This window comes from Anser brachyrhynchus (assembly GCF_964034855.1).
Source record: "Anser brachyrhynchus genome assembly, chromosome: W".
Taxonomy (NCBI): domain Eukaryota; kingdom Metazoa; phylum Chordata; class Aves; order Anseriformes; family Anatidae; genus Anser; species Anser brachyrhynchus.
The window spans coordinates 4,627,941-4,638,321 of NC_137704.1; positions in this window are offsets into that span (position 1 = coordinate 4,627,941).

Sequence of the window (10,381 nt, forward strand, 5' to 3'; positions counted from 1 at the left end):
CAGGACCAACACAAACTAAAACACAGAGAAAAACTGCCAGGCATACTAAGTCTATCTTTAACAATCTTTGTAAAACCAGCCGTGGGAGAGGCAGGCACTGAGTGCTGCCCAGCCGGGGGGCTCTGGCTGCCCCTCCAACTCCTGGAGTCCTTGTTTGTGGGTCCAGCATACGCCAGTGGGACCCTCCCATATGCTGTTTTTTGTTTCTCCCTGCTCTGTTAGCCTGTCCCTGTTCCTGTTCTTCATGTCCCTGTTTAAGGTGTCTCCTGAATCACCCTTCTTTGTTCCCTCTCAAGGCTTTACTTTCCTGATGGCCTCATCTTTAAGAGTCAGATGTTATCACCAACCATGGGACTTGTCGACCCCCACGGCCATGCTCCCACAACTCCCCCTTCTTTATTAACATAAAAGAGCTCGATTAACACAAATTAAGAAAGCAGGTTTAACACAAATTATGAAGGCGCGATTAACAGAAATTAAGAAAGCAAGAGTAACAAAAATTAAGAAAGCACTATTAACACAAACTAAAATACAGAGAAAAACTGCCAGGCATACTAATTCCATCTTTAACAAACTTTGTAACCCCATCCCTGGGAGAGGCAGGCACTGAGTGCTTCCCAGCTGGGGGGCTCTGGCTGCCCCTCCAACTCCTGGAGTCCTTGTTTGTGGGTCCTGCCTATGCCAGGGAGACCCTCCCATACGCTGTTTTTTGTTTGTCGCTGTTCTGATAGCATGTCCCTATTCATTCCTTTTTTGTTTTGTCCCTGTTCTGTTAGCCTGTCCCTGTTCCTGTTCTTCATGTCCCTGCTTAAGGTGTCTCCTGAATCACCCTTCTTTGTTCCCTCTCAAGGCTTTACTTTCCTGATGGTCTCTACTTTAAGAGTCCGATGTGATCACCAACCATGGGGCTTGTCGACCCCCATGGCCACACTCCCACATCTTCCCCTTCTTTATTAACATAAGAAAGCACAATTAACACAAATTAAGAAGGCAGGATCAGCACAAACTAAAACACAGAGAAAAACTGCCAGGCATACTAAGTCTATATTTAACAACCTTTGTAAACCCATCCCTGGGAGATGCAGGCACTGAGTGCTGCCCAGCCGGGGGGCTCTGGCTGCCCCTCCAACTCCTGGAGTCCTTGTTTGTGGGTCTAGCATATGCCAGCGAGACCCTCCCATACGCTGTTTTTTGTTTCTCCCTGCTCTGTTAGCCTGTCCCTGTTCTTCATGTCCCTGTTTAAGGTGTCTCCTGAATCACCCTTCTTTGTTCCCTCTCAAGGCTTTACTTTCCTGATGGTCTCATCTTTAAGAGTCCGATGTTATCACCAACCATGGGGCTTGTCGACCCCCATGGCCACACTCCCACATCTTCCCCTTCTTCATTAACTTAAGAAAGCGCGATTAACACAAATTAAGAAGGCAGGATCAACACAAACTAAAACACAGAGAAAAACTGCCAGGCATACTAATTCCATCTTTTACAGACTTTGTAACCCCATCCCTGGGAGATGCAGGCACTGAGTGCTGCCCAGCCGGGGGGCTCTGGCTGCCCCTCCAACTCCTGGAGTCCTTCTTTGGGGGTCCTGCCTATGCTAGCGAGACCCTCCCATACGCTGTTTTTTGTTTGTCCCTGTTCTGATAGCCTGTCCCTATTCATTCCTTTTTTGTTTTCCTCCCTGTTCTGTTAGACTATCCCTGTTCCTGTTCTTCATGTCCCTGGTTAAGGTGTCTCCTGAATCACCCTTCTTTGTTCCCTCTCAAGGCTTTACTTTCCTGATGGTCTCATCTTTAAGAGTCGGATGTTATCACCAACCATGGGACTTGTCGACCCCCATGGCCACGCTCCTACAACTCCCCCTTCTTTATTAACATAAAAGAGCTCGATTAACACAAATTAAGAAAGCAGGTTTAACACCAATTAAGAAGGCGCGATTAACAGAAATTAAGAAAGCAAGAGTAACACAAATTAAGAAAGCACTATTAACACAAACTAAAATACAGAGAAAAACTGCCAGGCATACTAATTCCATCTTTAACAAACTTTATAACCCCATCCCTGGGAGAGGCAGGCACTGAGTGCTGCCCAGCAGGGGGGCTCTGGCTGCCCCTCCAACTCCTGGAGTCCTTGTTTGGGGGTCCTGCGTAAACCATCGTGACCCTCCCATATGCTCTTTTTGGTCATCCCTGTTCTGTTAGCCTGTATCTGATCATTCCTTTTCTGTTTTTGTCCCTGTTCCGTTTGCCTGTCCCTATTCATTCCTTTTTTGTTTTTGTCCCTGTGCTGTTTGCCTGTCCCTGTTCCTCTTCTTCGTGTCCCTGTTTGTATTCTTCTCGTCCCTGTTCGTTTTCTTGTCCCTGTTGGGGGGCGATTTGTGGCGTAAAGACCGCACGGACAACGGGGTTCTTTCAGGATCTGTAACTGCTACCTCTTTATTGATGACTTATCTTGAACTCTCTCTTACTGAGGGCATAACTTCATCTCTCAGAGTGAGGGCACAACTTCATTCTAGCCCTTATTCAGGAAAGGCTCCCTTCCTATAACTTCCGCCTCACAGCAGTACCTTTCCACTAACTAGTCATTGGTCAACAACTTTGCCCGGCAACAGCAAACACCCAGCCACTTCCATGCATTAATGGCTGGAGAACTAGCCACCCCAGACAAGAAGGTGTCACCTGAATCACCCTTCTTTGTTCCCTCTCAACTCTTTAAATTCCTGATGGTCTCATCCTTAAGAGTTGGATGTTATCACCAACCATGGGACTTGTCGACCCCCATGGCCACGCTCCCACATCTCCTCCTTCTTTATTAACCTAAAAGAGCTCGATTAACACAAATTAAGAAAGCAGGTTTAACACAAATTAAGAAGGCGCGATTAACAGAAATTAAGAAAGCAAGAGTAACACAAATTAAGAAAGCACTATTAACACAAACTAAAATACAGAGAAAAACTGCCAGGCATACTAATTCCATCTTTAACAAACTTTGTAACCCCATCCCTGGGAGAGGCAGGCACTGAGTGCTGCCCAGCTGGGGGGCTCTGGCTGCCCCTCCAACTCCTGGAGTCCTTGTTTGTGGGTCCTGACTATGCCAGCGAGACCCTCCCATACGCTGTTTTTTGTTTGTCCCTGTTCTGATAGCCTGTCCCTATTAATTCCTTTTTTGTTTTTGTCCCTGTTCTGTTAGACTATCCCTGTTCCTGTTCTTCATGTCCCTGTTTAAGGTGTCTCCTGAATCACCCTTCTTTGTTCCCTCTCAAGGCTTTACTTTCCTCATGGTCTCATCTTTAAGAGTCGGATGTGATCACCAACCATGGGGCCTGTCGACCCCCATGGCCACACTCCCACATCTTCCCCTTCTTTATTAACATAAGAAAGCGCAATTAACACAAATTAAGAAGGCAGGACCAACACAAACTAAAACACAGAGAAAAACTGCCAGGCATATTAAGTCTATCTTTAACAATCTTTGTAAAACCAGCCGCGGGAGAGGCAGGCACTGAGTGCTGCCCAGCCGGGGGGCTCTGGCTGCCCCTCCAACTCCTGGAGTCCTTGTTTGTGGGTCCAGCATACGCCAGTGGGACCCTCCCATATGCTGTTTTTTGTTTCTCCCTGCTCTGTTAGCCTGTCCCTGTTCCTGTTCTTCATGTCCCTGTTTAAGGTGTCTCCTGAATCACCCTTCTTTGTTCCCTCTCAAGGCTTTACTTTCCTGATGGCCTCATCTTTAAGAGTCAGATGTTATCACCAACCATGGGACTTGTCGACCCCCACGGCCATGCTCCCACAACTCCCCCTTCTTTATTAACATAAAAGAGCTCGATTAACACAAATTAAGAAAGCAGGTTTAACACAAATTATGAAGGCGCGATTAACAGAAATTAAGAAAGCAAGAGTAACACAAATTAAGAAAGCACTATTAACACAAACTAAAATACAGAGAAAAACTGCCAGGCATACTAATTCCATCTTTAACAAACTTTGTAACCCCATTCCTGGGAGAGGCAGGCACTGAGTGCTTCCCAGCTGGGGGGCTCTGGCTGCCCCTCCAACTCCTGGAGTCCTTGTTTGTGGGTCCTGCCTATGCCAGGGAGACCCTCCCATACGCTGTTTTTTGTTTGCCGCTGTTCTGATAGCATGTCCCTATTCATTTCTTTTTTGTTTTGTCCCTGTTCTGTTAGCCTGTCCCTGTTCCTGTTCTTCATGTCCCTGCTTAAGGTGTCTCCTGAATCACCCTTCTTTGTTCCCTCTCAAGGCTTTACTTTCCTGATGGTCTCTACTTTAAGAGTCCGATGTGATCACCAACCATGGGGCTTGTCGACCCCCATGGCCACACTCCCACATCTTCCCCTTCTTCATTAACTTAAGAAAGCGCGATTAACACAAATTAAGAAGGCAGGATCAACACAAACTAAAACACAGAGAAAAACTGCCAGGCATACTAATTCCATCTTTTACAGACTTTGTAACCCCATCCCTGGGAGATGCAGGCACTGAGTGCTGCCCAGCAGGGGGGCTCTGGCTGCCCCTCCAACTCCTGGAGTCCTTCTTTGTGGGTCCTGCCTATGCCAGCGAGACCCTCCCATACGCTGTTTTTTGTTTGTCCCTGTTCTGATAGCCTGTCCCTATTCATTCCTTTTTTGTTTTCCTCCCTGTTCTGTTAGACTATCCCTGTTCCTGTTCTTCATGTCCCTGGTTAAGGTGTCTCCTGAATCACCCTTCTTTGTTCCCTCTCAAGGCTTTACTTTCCTGATGGTCTCATCTTTAAGAGTCCGATGTTATCACCAACCATGGGGCTTGTCGACCCCCATGGCCACACTCCCACATCTTCCCCTTCTTTATTAACATAAGAAAGCACAATTAACACAAATTAAGAAGGCAGGATCAGCACAAACTAAAACACAGAGAAAAACTGCCAGGCATACTAAGTCTATATTTAACAACCTTTGTAAACCCATCCCTGGGAGATGCAGGCACTGAGTGCTGCCCAGCCGGGGGGCTCTGGCTGCCCCTCCAACTCCTGGAGTCCTTGTTTGTGGGTCTAGCATATGCCAGCGAGACCCTCCCATACGCTGTTTTTTGTTTCTCCCTGCTCTGTTAGCCTGTCCCTGTTCTTCATGTCCCTGTTTAAGGTGTCTCCTGAATCACCCTTCTTTGTTCTCTCTCAAGGCTTTACTTTCCTGATGGTCTCATCTTTAAGAGTCCGATGTTATCACCAACCATGGGGCTTGTCGACCCCCATGGCCACACTCCCACATCTTCCCCTTCTTCATTAACTTAAGAAAGCGCGATTAACACAAATTAAGAAGGCAGGATCAACACAAACTAAAACACAGAGAAAAACTGCCAGGCATACTAATTCCATCTTTTACAGACTTTGTAACCCCATCCCTGGGAGATGCAGGCACTGAGTGCTGCCCAGCAGGGGGGCTCTGGCTGCCCCTCCAACTCCTGGAGTCCTTCTTTGTGGGTCCTGCCTATGCCAGCGAGACCCTCCCATACGCTGTTTTTTGTTTGTCCCTGTTCTGATAGCCTGTCCCTATTCATTCCTTTTTTGTTTTCCTCCCTGTTCTGTTAGACTATCCCTGTTCCTGTTCTTCATGTCCCTGGTTAAGGTGTCTCCTGAATCACCCTTCTTTGTTCCCTCTCAAGGCTTTACTTTCCTGATGGTCTCATCTTTAAGAGTCGGATGTTATCACCAACCATGGGACTTGTCGACCCCCATGGCCACGCTCCTACAACTCCCCCTTCTTTATTAACATAAAAGAGCTCGATTAACACAAATTAAGAAAGCAGGTTTAACACCAATTAAGAAGGCGCGATTAACAGAAATTAAGAAAGCAAGAGTAACACAAATTAAGAAAGCACTATTAACACAAACTAAAATACAGAGAAAAACTGCCAGGCATACTAATTCCATCTTTAACAAACTTTATAACCCCATCCCTGGGAGAGGCAGGCACTGAGTGCTGCCCAGCAGGGGGGCTCTGGCTGCCCCTCCAACTCCTGGAGTCCTTGTTTGGGGGTCCTGCGTAAACCATCGTGACCCTCCCATATGCTCTTTTTGGTCATCCCTGTTCTGTTAGCCTGTATCTGATCATTCCTTTTCTGTTTTTGTCCCTGTTCCGTTTGCCTGTCCCTATTCATTCCTTTTTTGTTTTTGTCCCTGTTCTGTTAGCCTGTCCCTGTTCCTGTTCTTCATGTCCCTGTTTGTTTTCTTCTCGTCCCTGTTCGTTTTCTTGTCCCTGTTGGGGGGCGATTTGTGGCGTAAAGACCGCACGGACAACGGGGTTCTTTCAGGATCTGTAACTGCTACCTCTTTATTGATGACATAACTTGAACTCTCTCTTACTGAGGGCATAACTTCATCTCTCAGAGTGAGGGCACAACTTCATTCTAGCCCTTATTCAGGAAAGGCTCCCTTCCTATAACTTCCGCCTCACAGCAGTACCTTTCCACTAACTAGTCATTGGTCAACAACTTTGCCCGGCAACAGCAAACACCCAGCCACTTCCATGCATTAATGGCTGGAGAACTAGCCACCCCAGACAAGAAGGTGTCACCTGAATCACCCTTCTTTGTTCCCTCTCAACTCTTTAAATTCCTGATGGTCTCATCCTTAAGAGTTGGATGTTATCACCAACCATGGGACTTGTCGACCCCCATGGCCACACTCCCACATCTCCTCCTTCTTTATTAACATAAGAAAGCGCAATTAACACAAATTAAGAAGGCAGGATCAACACAAACTAAAACACAGAGAAAAACTGCCAGGCATACTAAGACTATCTTTAACAAACTTTGCAACCCCATCCCTGGGAGTGGCAGGCACTGAGTGCTTCCCAGCTGGGGGGCTCTGGCTGCCCCTCCAACTCCTGGAGTCCTTGTTTGTGGGTCCTGCCTATGCCAGTGGGACCCTCCCATATGCTGTTTTTTGTTTCTCCCTGCTCTGTTAGCCTGTCCCTGTTCCTGTTCTTCATGTCCCTGCTTAAGGTGTCTCCTGAATCACCCTTCTTTGTTCCCTCTCAAGGCTTTACTTTCCTCATGGCCTCATCTTTAAGAGTCGGATGTGAACATCAACCATGGGGCTTGTCGGCCCCCATGGCCACACTCCCACATCTCCTCCTTCTTTATTAACATAAGAAAGCGCAATTAACACAAATTAAGAAGGCAGGATCAACACAAACTAAAACACAGAGAAAAACTGCCAGGCATACTAAGACTATCTTTAACAAACTTTGCAACCCCATCCCTGGGAGAGGCAGGCACTGAGTGCTGCCCAGCCGGGGGGCTCTGGCTGCCCCTCCAACTCCTGGAGTCCTTCTTTGTGGGTCCTGCCTATGCCAGCGAGACCCTCCCATACGCTGTTTTTTGTTTGTCCCTGTTCTGATAGCCTGTCCCTATTCATTCCTTTTTTGTTTTTGTCCCTGTTCTGTTAGACTATCCCTGTTCCTGTTCTTCATGTCCCTGTTTAAGGTGTCTCCTGAATCACCCTTCTTTGTTCCCTCTCAAGGCTTTAGTTTCCCGATGGCCTCATCTTTAAGAGTCGGATGTTATCACCAACCATGGGACTTGTGGACCCCCATGGCCAGGCTCCCACATCTCCCCCTTCTTTATTAACATAAAAGAGCTCGATTAACACAAATTAAGAAAGCAGGTTTAACACAAATTAAGAAGGCACGATTAACAGAAATTAAGAAAGCTAGAGAAACACAAATTAAGAAAGCACTATTAACACAAATTAAAATACAGAGAAAAAATGCCAGGCATACTAATTCCATCTTTAACAAACTTTGTAACCACAACCCTGGGAGAGGCAGGCACTGAGTGCTGCCCAGCCGGGGGGCTCTGGCTGCCCCTCCAACTCCTGGAGTCCTTGTTTGGGGGTCCTGCCTATGCCAGCGAGACCCTCCCATACGCTGTTTTTTGTTTGTCCCGGTTCTGTTAGCCTGTCCCTGTTCCTGTTCTTCATGTCCCTGTTTAAGGTGTCTCCTGAATCACCCTTCTTTGTTCCCTCTCAAGGCTTTACTTTCCTCATGGCCTCATCTTTAAGAGTCGGATGTTATCACCAACCATGGGACTTGTCGACCCCCATGGCCAGGCTCCCACATCTTCCCCTTCTTTATTAACATAAGAAAGCGCAATTAACACAAATTAAGAAGGCAGGATCAACACAAACTAAAACACAGAGAAAAACTGACAGGCATACTAAGTCTATCTTTAACAATCTTTGTAAAACCATCCCTGGGAGAGGCAGGCACTGAGTGCTGCCCAGCCGGGGGGCTCTGGCTGCCCCTCCAACTCCTGGAGTCCTTGTTTGTGGGTCCTGCCTATGCCAGCGAGACCCTCCCATAGGCTGTTTTTTGTTTGTCCCTGTTCTGATAGCCTGTCCCTATTCATTACCTTTTTGTTTTCGTCCCTGTTCTGTTAGACTATCCCTGTTCCTGTTCTTCATGTCCCTGCTTAAGGTGTCTCCTGAATCACCCTTCTTTATTCCCTCTCAAGGCTTTACTTTCCTGATGGTCTCATCTTTAAGAGTTGGATGTTATCACCAACCATGGGACTTGTCGACCCCCATGGCCATGCTCCCACATCTCCCCCTTCTTTATTAACATAAAAGAGCTCGATTAACACAAATTAAGAAAGCAGGTTTAACACAAATTAAGAAGGCGCGATTAACAGAAATTAAGAAAGCAAGAGTAACACAAATTAAGAAAGCACTATTAACACAAACTAAAATACAGAGAAAAACTGCCACGCATACTAATTCCATCTTTAACAAACTTTGCAACCCCATCGCGGGGAGTGGCAGGCACTGAGTGCTGCCCAGCTGGGGGGCTCTGGCTGCCCCTCCAACTCCTGGAGTCCTTGTTTGTGGGTCCTGCCTATGCCAGCGAGACCCTCCCATACGCTGTTTTTTGTTTGTCCCTGTTCTGATAGCATGTCCCTATTCTTTCCTTTTTTGTGTTTGTCCCTGTTCTGTTAGACTATCCCTGTTCCTGTTCTTCATGTCCCTGTTTAAGGTGTCTCCTGAATCACCCTTCTTTGTTCCCTCTCAAGGCTTTACTTTCCTGATGGTCTCATCCTTAAGAGTCCGATGTTATCACCAACCATGGGGCTTGTCGACCCCCATGGCCACACTCCCACATCTCCTCCTTCTTTATTAACATAAGAAAGCGCAATTAACACAAATTAAGAAGGCAGGATCAACACAAACTAAAACACAGAGAAAAACTGCCAGGCATACTAAGACTATCTTTAACAAACTTTGCAACCCCATCCCTGGGAGTGGCAGGCACTGAGTGCTTCCCAGCTGGGGGGCTCTGGCTGCCCCTCCAACTCCTGGAGTCCTTGTTTGTGGGTCCTGCCTATGCCAGTGGGACCCTCCCATATGCTGTTTTTTGTTTCTCCCTGCTCTGTTAGCCTGTCCCTGTTCCTGTTCTTCATGTCCCTGCTTAAGGTGTCTCCTGAATCACCCTTCTTTGTTCCCTCTCAAGGCTTTACTTTCCTCATGGCCTCATCTTTAAGAGTCGGATGTGATCATCAACCATGGGGCTTGTCGGCCCCCATGGCCACGCTCCCACATCTCCTCCTTCTTTATTAACATAAGAAAGCGCAATTAACACAAATTAAGAAGGCAGGATCAACACAAACTAAAACACAGAGAAAAACTGCCAGGCATACTAAGACTATCTTTAACAAACTTTGCAACCCCATCCCTGGGAGAGGCAGGCACTGAGTGCTGCCCAGCTGGGGGGCTCTGGCTGCCCCTCCAACTCCTGGAGTCCTTGTTTGTGGGTCCAGCATACTCCAGTGGGGCCCTCCCATATGCTGTTTTTTGTTTGTCCCTGTTCTGATAGCCTGTCCCTATTCATTCCTTTTTTGTTTTTGTCCCTGTTCTGTTAGACTATCCCTGTTCCTCTTCTTCATGTCCCTGTTTAAGGTGTCTCCTGAATCACCCTTCTTTGTTCCCTCTCAACTCTTTAGTTTCCCGATGGCCTCATCTTTAAGAGTCAGATGTTATCACCAACCATGGGACTTGTCGACCCCCATGGCCACACTCCTACAACTCCCCCTTCTTTATTAACCTAAAAGAGCTCGATTAACACAAATTAAGAAAGCAGGTTTAACACAAATTAAGAAGGCGCGATTAACAGAAATTAAGAAAGCAAGAGTAACACAAATTAAGAAAGCACTATTAACACAAACTAAAATACAGAGAAAAACTGCCAGGCATACTAATTCCATCTTTAACAAACTTTGTAACCCCATCCCTGGGAGAGGCAGGCACTGAGTGCTGCCCAGCTGGGGGGCTCTGGCTGCCCCTCCAACTCCTGGAGTCCTTGTTTGTGGGTCCTGACTATGCCAGCGAGACCCTCCCATAG